The sequence below is a fragment of the Alligator sinensis genome, unplaced genomic scaffold (assembly GCF_000455745.1).
Source record: "Alligator sinensis unplaced genomic scaffold, ASM45574v1 scaffold1003_1, whole genome shotgun sequence".
Lineage (NCBI taxonomy): Eukaryota > Metazoa > Chordata > Crocodylia > Alligatoridae > Alligator > Alligator sinensis.
The window spans coordinates 643,876-650,931 of NW_005842557.1; positions in this window are offsets into that span (position 1 = coordinate 643,876).

Below are 7,056 nucleotides of genomic sequence, written 5' to 3' on the forward strand. Positions count from 1 at the left end.
TAAATTTTCTCGTTTCTTTCCAGTAATGTTCTGTTTCCTTTTGAGTCTTTGCAGTTACTGTCTCAGCTATGGCTACATTAACCTTAAAATCAGCAGTTCTTGCTATATCAAATGCTTCTGCAGAACGCACCTGACCATGCAAAAGTCCAACTACACACCGTCACAACTGAAATATAAGCCTTAAAAATGAGAACTACCATTCTGTTTCTGGTGCATTTGTGAAACGTAACTCCTCTCCCTAGAGCAACTTCATATAGAACATAGGAGGAGAATTTAAAGCAAAGTCTGAACATGGGTTTTTGGAGCGTAGCATTTCTCACCTCTGCAGGATGTGAGAGGGCAATTTTAGGAGGAAATAGCTCTGAACAAATGAAAGGAAATTGTATAAGTGAAGCCCATTGCAAAAACATCTTTTTTTACATTGTAGGTTCAGCACTTATTTCCTTGGAGCTATTTCTACACCAAGAATTTTTAGCTGTACTTTCACCACTGATTTACCCCTGGAAGTCCATCCTAGAGTAGGTCAGTTGCAGGTATTTTTGTCACCACATTGTATAGATCTGTTCAGAATAGAGGTGGGATAACAGGTGACCTATAGTAACATGTCCATATGCGTTTAAAATAGTTAAGTGCTCTCAGTTTAGAGAAAGCTATTGTGCTGAAGGGCAAGAGGGGAGTAATGAAGTATTACTTATTGGAACTAACTTTTTCTAAAGGTACAACATTTACCTGGAATGCTAATTTATTTCAAAGCAGCCCTTGGTAAAAAAAAAACAAAAAAAACCAAAAAAAACCCTACTTTGAATTTGAGAGAGATGGAAGGATTATTTGTTCAGAGAGGATTTTTAAAAAATATATGTACTTGTATCTAATGCTGAAACTATTTTCTCCATTGGCATTAGTGTTTTAAAGGTGAGAGTAAAGCTGATCAGTGACAGGCTTCTCCACTTTCAAACACTGACACAGACAAGTGATGATGCCGGCATATTATTCTGCACTTAGGTCAGTGGAAACTTTTGGACTATATTATTCCCCTCTAGGAATATGTGTCAGCAGTGCTAGCAAAATCTATCAATTCAATGCTCCATTAATGGTATGATGCTGGCCAACAGTACAAGGACATGCATGCTGGAGTCCTGTCAGAATTCGAAGACTAGTACATTTGTTTGTTATGGTTTTGGCATGCCTTTGAAAGCTATGAAAACATTAGATAGCTATGCTAGATTTCATAGATTTCATAGATGTTTAGGGTCAGAAGGGACCTTAGTAGATCATTGAGTCCGACCCCATTCCCTGCGCAGGAAAGAACACTGGGGTCAGACGATCCCAGCCAGGTGCTTGTCCAGCCTCCTCTTAAAGACCCACTGAGTAGGGGAGAGTACCACCTCCCTTGGAAGCCCATTCCAGATCTGGCAACCCTTACCATGAAGAAGTTCTCCCTGATGTCTAACCTGAACCTTCTCTCCGTCAGTTTGTGGCCGTTGTTTCTAGTAATTCCAAGGGGTGCCCTGGTAAATGGAGCATCTCCTATTCCTTGCTGTCCCCCCCTGACGAATTTATAGATGGCCACTAGATCCCCTCTCAGCCTTCTCTTGTGGAGGCTGAAGAGATCCAGGTCCCTCAATCTCTCCTTGTAGGGCCTTACCTCCAGGCCCTAACCATCCAAGTGGCCTTTCTCTGGACCCTCTCAACATTTTCCACATCTCTCTTGAAATGTGGCCCCCAAAACTGGACTCCAGCTGTGGCTGACTAATGCCACATATAGGGGAAGTGTCACCTCCCTGGACCTGTTCATGATGCACCTGTTAATGCATGATAAAGTGCAGTTAGCTTTACTGATCACTTCGTCACATTGACTCATGTTCATCTTGGAGTTGACTATGACTGAGATCCCTTTCTGCTGCTGCGCTGCTTAGAAAGTCATCTTCCGGTCTGTATGTGTGTTGGTGGTTCTTTCTCCCTAGGTGCAGTACTTTGCACTTACCTTTGTTCAACTGCATCCTAATTCAGTAAGAGTGAAAATCACCCCTTTGCAGTGGGCCAGTGCAAAGACTTCAATCCTGCTTAGGCACGACTCTGGCCATGCCTGTCATGGTCATCTTATCATAGCAATGGGATCCTCAACCATGCCATACTATTGTGTGTAGCCTGCCTCCTAAACTGGAAGCAGGATAGTGGGGACTGTGGGGTGCTGCAGGCAGACTAGTTAGCATGGGGCTAACTGGGGTGGCCCCTGGGCTAATGAGCCCACCCCAAGTGGTCTGAAGAGGCAGGCCCGCTGCTTGTGGTTCCAGGGGCAGCCTGGATGGCACTGCCAGGTACTGTGAGTCTGCTGTGTTTGCCAAGCCTGTGTTTTGTTCTGCAAAAGCAATGAGGCTCATGTGCAGGAGGCAGGACTGTCTGCGTGTTGGACCTCATGGGTGGGATTTGCTCTAGTAAGTGAGAAGAGGCCATGAGACTCCCTGTAAAGCTCTTCTCCGTGACTTAGCTTTCCCTCCATCAGTTCATCTCCTATCAACAGACCCTGTGGTCTGGTCAAGTTCTTTCTCCTACAGGCAAGAATGAAGGAAAATGAGTCAAACACCCATTGGTCCTCCCTTCAAGTAGCTGACAGGCTACAGCTGACAGGTAGTCAGCAACTGCAGAGGTGTGAGCGAGGCAGGGCCTTGACCCAGAGCACTCCAGTGTGTGCTGAAGATGAAAATGTGCCCAGCTGCTTTCCTGACTCCAAGCTAACAATCAGCACCCATGAAGTTCCAACGGTACCTGGTGAGCTGGTCAGATACCATCCATTAATTTGCAGTCTTGTAAGCAAAACTTGCTGCAGGAGAAGTTTAATTTCCCTTTAATTACTTGTTCCATCTTGCTCTCTGTTGTCAAATGTCTTGGATACAGTCACCAAGCTTTCTGCATGGCTTTCTCCAGGCTCCTTTTTGGATCAAGAGTTTTAAAAAAACCAAACCATTGTGCTTTGTTAAACTTTATGGGAACTTGCTGATTTGTATTGCTCTACAGTGTGTCAACCCCATCTACACTCTGGTGACCCAGACTTGAAGCAGCAACACTTCATCAGGAATGCCTTTTATTTCTTCTGCTGACTTCCCTTCCATCCTCGTGTTTGCTGTTATGGCACAACGTTAAATAGATATGAGAAGGCTACCAAATGTAGCAAGGAGGTTTGTCATTTGTATAAATGAACCAGTTCTGTCAAAAGGAGAGGATGAGGCCATGAGACTCCCTGTAAAGCTCCTTACCATAATGTAGCTTTTCCTTGAATTGGGAGCAGGATATCAGATTATGTACAGTACTTCCAGTTTTATTAGGTTACCTAGAAAAGTCATTTATACGCTATCTTGGTGACACTTTGTATGGAAATGTTTTTTCATTGATAATAGCTTACATTATTCCTGTGATAGAACACTTGTCCCTTTTTCTACTTTGCATTCAAGAGACAAGAACAGTTTTATTGGTGATACTTTTGAAAACTCATTAAAATTAACAAAATGGCTGAAGCAAACCACATTTTTAATAGCATTATGAGTGTGTTTTCAACTTCAAATTTTAGAACTGGGTACTTGAATACTTTCCAGGATTACTGTCAGGTAGGACTCAATATTTACGTTTTGTGTGTGATTTTTTTTTTTAAAAAGAAGAAAAGATTTCATACAGTGTAGATTAAATTAATTGAAGCTTAATTTTGGTGGGTTTTGAGTTTAAGCATTCCTTTGCATTACTTAAAAGAAAAATGCTGCCATTCTGGATTGTGCTTGGGAATTAGAATATATAGCTTATTTGAAAGAACAATAAATTAAAGTGAAATGGACTATTCTTTAACCTGAGGGAAGTACTAAAAAAGGCTGGCCAGCTGGTACTACACGAGGGGTTAACCTGCAGCTCAGTCTCTAACCAGGCTGCTTGCCTCCCATTGCTCAGGCTGCAGCAGCAGTTGGGCTTCTAGGTTCCTTCTTTTTTCAACATGTGTAGGTGGGGGAACCTGTGGCCCGAGGCACCCATGCAGCACAGTACAGCAGGAGGGCCTGCAGCTGCGGGAGGATGAGGGTTGGGGACCAACGTGCCCATGCAGGATGGTGCAGTGATGTTAGAAGGGGCAGGGAGAATGCCTGCATAGCATGTTGCCCTAAGAAGGCCTGTGGCTCCTACCAGTGTGACTCATGGGGCATGTGGCCCCTGGCTGCTTAAAAGTTGGACAGCCCTGTAATAAGTAATTTAAAACTCTTAAATTGTGAAACTTAACTTCTTTATGATAAACTACTGTACTGGTATATTGGTAGTGACATCTTTTTATGGCTTGGGATTTGAACTGATAAATATTTTGGGGGAGCCCATAGGGTCAAAAAAAAGGGAGCTATGTTATATTTTCTTTCATACTGTGGAGTGTGGCATCTGCTTGGGTTTAGGTATTAGAATATATGGGGAGCCCCTCTAATTGGAGTCAGTTTCTTAATAAAAAATGTTATATATGTTTTAGTGTTTTTTTTATGACAGAATTCTTTTAAGAACTCTGAAGGGCCTTGTACTCAAAGGATTTTTTTCCTAATTGGCAATTTCTTCTTTTTTTTTCTCCTAGTATGATTCTACATGTGAGTAGAAAGGGCAGATGAGAGACAATTTCTTGTAAAAATAAATAAATAAAATAAAATAAATTACTATACTATAGTTTTGAGTGACCAGGTGTCATGCAGATAAAAAATTCTTAACTAATTTCTGTCCCCAGGTTCAGCTCAAACAGTATAGCTGCTGTAGTGCATACTGAAGTGGAACTACTGCATATCTTTATTGCGAGAATGTGATTAGTTGGCTTCCTTTCTCAAAATCCATTCTTGTTAATGAGGAGGTGTGTTTTAGTGGCTGAACTTGGAGACAAGGGTTCGGTTTTTTGGCAGCTCCCCTTAAGCTTTCTATGCTACTGTTCATCCAACTGCACAATAGACCAACACAATACTTCTGACAGGATTATTGAGGCTTCAGTAAGGTTCATCAAGTGCTTTGTATTTTCATGTATAAAATGTCTAGGCAACTTGTTTTTATGTTTGAACATCTGGCTCAGATCATATAATGAGTTTGGAAAGGATGTGTTTACTCAATTATGAACATAGACAGTAATTTGGATGAGGGAGAAATAAGATGCAATGAGCAATTCTCCCTAATGGCCATGGTGTCAGTGGAAAAAATTGTGAGACATCTTTTAAGCAATAGTTGACAGAGGTGTGTTAAACTTAGGTAAACTGTATTAATATAGGGGGGAAGTTAAAAATTCTTGTGGATGATATCTTTTATTGGACCAACTGCATGGTTGGGATAGGTGTAGGCAAGCTTTTGGGTTTCATAGAGAAAGCGCCCATCTCCATTCCTCTTTGTAATTGTCCTTCAGGTATTTGCAGACTGCTAACAAATCCCCTCAGTCTTCTCTTCTCCAAACTAACCCTAGTTCTTTCAGCTTTCCCTCATAAGTAGGCACCTATTGAGGTTCCTGCCCGCTGATCTCACAGATAGAACATGGGGCCTGACAGCCATTTTGTGGGAAGAGCGCAGGTCTCTCCATGCCTCTGGCTGAGCGGCCCCAGTGGTCCAGTCCCTTGTTGCTGATAGGTTACGAGGTTCCGCCCCTTGCTGCTGATTGGCTGAAGGCTGTCCATCATGTGGTCCTGCCTCCCCACTAATTGGTAGGGAGGGGCAAGGCCACATGACAGGCAGCCTTCGCAGCCAGTCAGCAGCGAAGGGGTGGGGACGGCAGCCATCTAGCTGGCAGCCTTTTGAGAGGGCAGCCACTCTTCCCCTTCCCCCCCCGCAGTGGGCTGCTGTAGTGCCCTGGGGATTTCTGGCTCTGTCTGAGGAGCCAGCAGTTTATTTTCAGTAAGTTTTTTCTTCCTCCCTCACTCTCTCCCCCACTTCTTCCTCTCCCTTCGGATTTCACAGGCAATGCCAGATTTAGGGAAATGTACAGAAATAAATCGTGATTTTAGTAGGTCCCTACTTCATAAGTTTCATCTCCGGGAGCTTCAGTCCTTTTTGTTGCTTTGTGCTGGACTCTTTCCAAACTGTCTATAGCCTTCTTGAAAAGTAGGGCCCAAAACTGGGCACAGTATTCCAAGTGAGGCCTCACCACTGCTGAACAGAGAAGAAGAATTGCTTCCTCGGATTTGCAAGTGATGCTCCTTCTCATACAACCGAGCATGCTGCTAGCATTTTTGGAACAAGATAACATATTCACCCTATAGTTCACTGTAAGCCCCCCACATCTTTCTCTGCAATATTGCAGTCTAACCAGTCAGTACTCAGTCTTTATTTGTGTATGCAGTTATTCCATTTCAAGTGCAAGGGATTTTGTTCTTGTCCTCGATGAATCTCATTTGATTTTAGATCATTTCTCCAGTCTGTCCAGGTTGTTTAGGATTCTAACCCTACCTTCCAGAGTATCTGCAACTCCACCCAACTTGGTGTTGTCCAGAAATTTACTAAGCTGCGCTCAGTCTATTGTCCAAATATTTAATGAAGATATCAAATAATACGTGACCCAGGACAAAGCCAGTGCTGTTTGTTGGCTATTTGTGGTTATTCCCTATTCTGTTATAAGGGAAATTTGCAAGCAAAGCATTCAGGAGTTTGGAAAATCTGATAAAACTGTAAAATCCATAAAACTGAAATGAGGTGGGTTCCTTCAGCTACTCTTCCAAACCAGGATCCACCTCACACCATGTATACTGCTATTTCAAATAATTGGCTATCTGTACATGCCTGTTCTGAATCCTGTTCAGCTGTTCCCTAACTGGCTGAGGAAGCAGCTGTTTTGTAACCCTCAGTTTATTCTCTGATGGAAATAGGACTTGTGTAAGGACTGAGGATATATACAAATTCAAACCTTTCCCTTTTCAAAGCTAGATGCTGAATTTATCTGCAGGTTGCAGATAAGTAGATTGAATAGATATATTATAACTTCTAACGCACCTAAAGAAACAGTACTTTGAAATTTTAATCATTTTGAATTGAGATACTACAGTTGAAGTGCTTTTCCAACTAGTATTTAGAGGATTTATT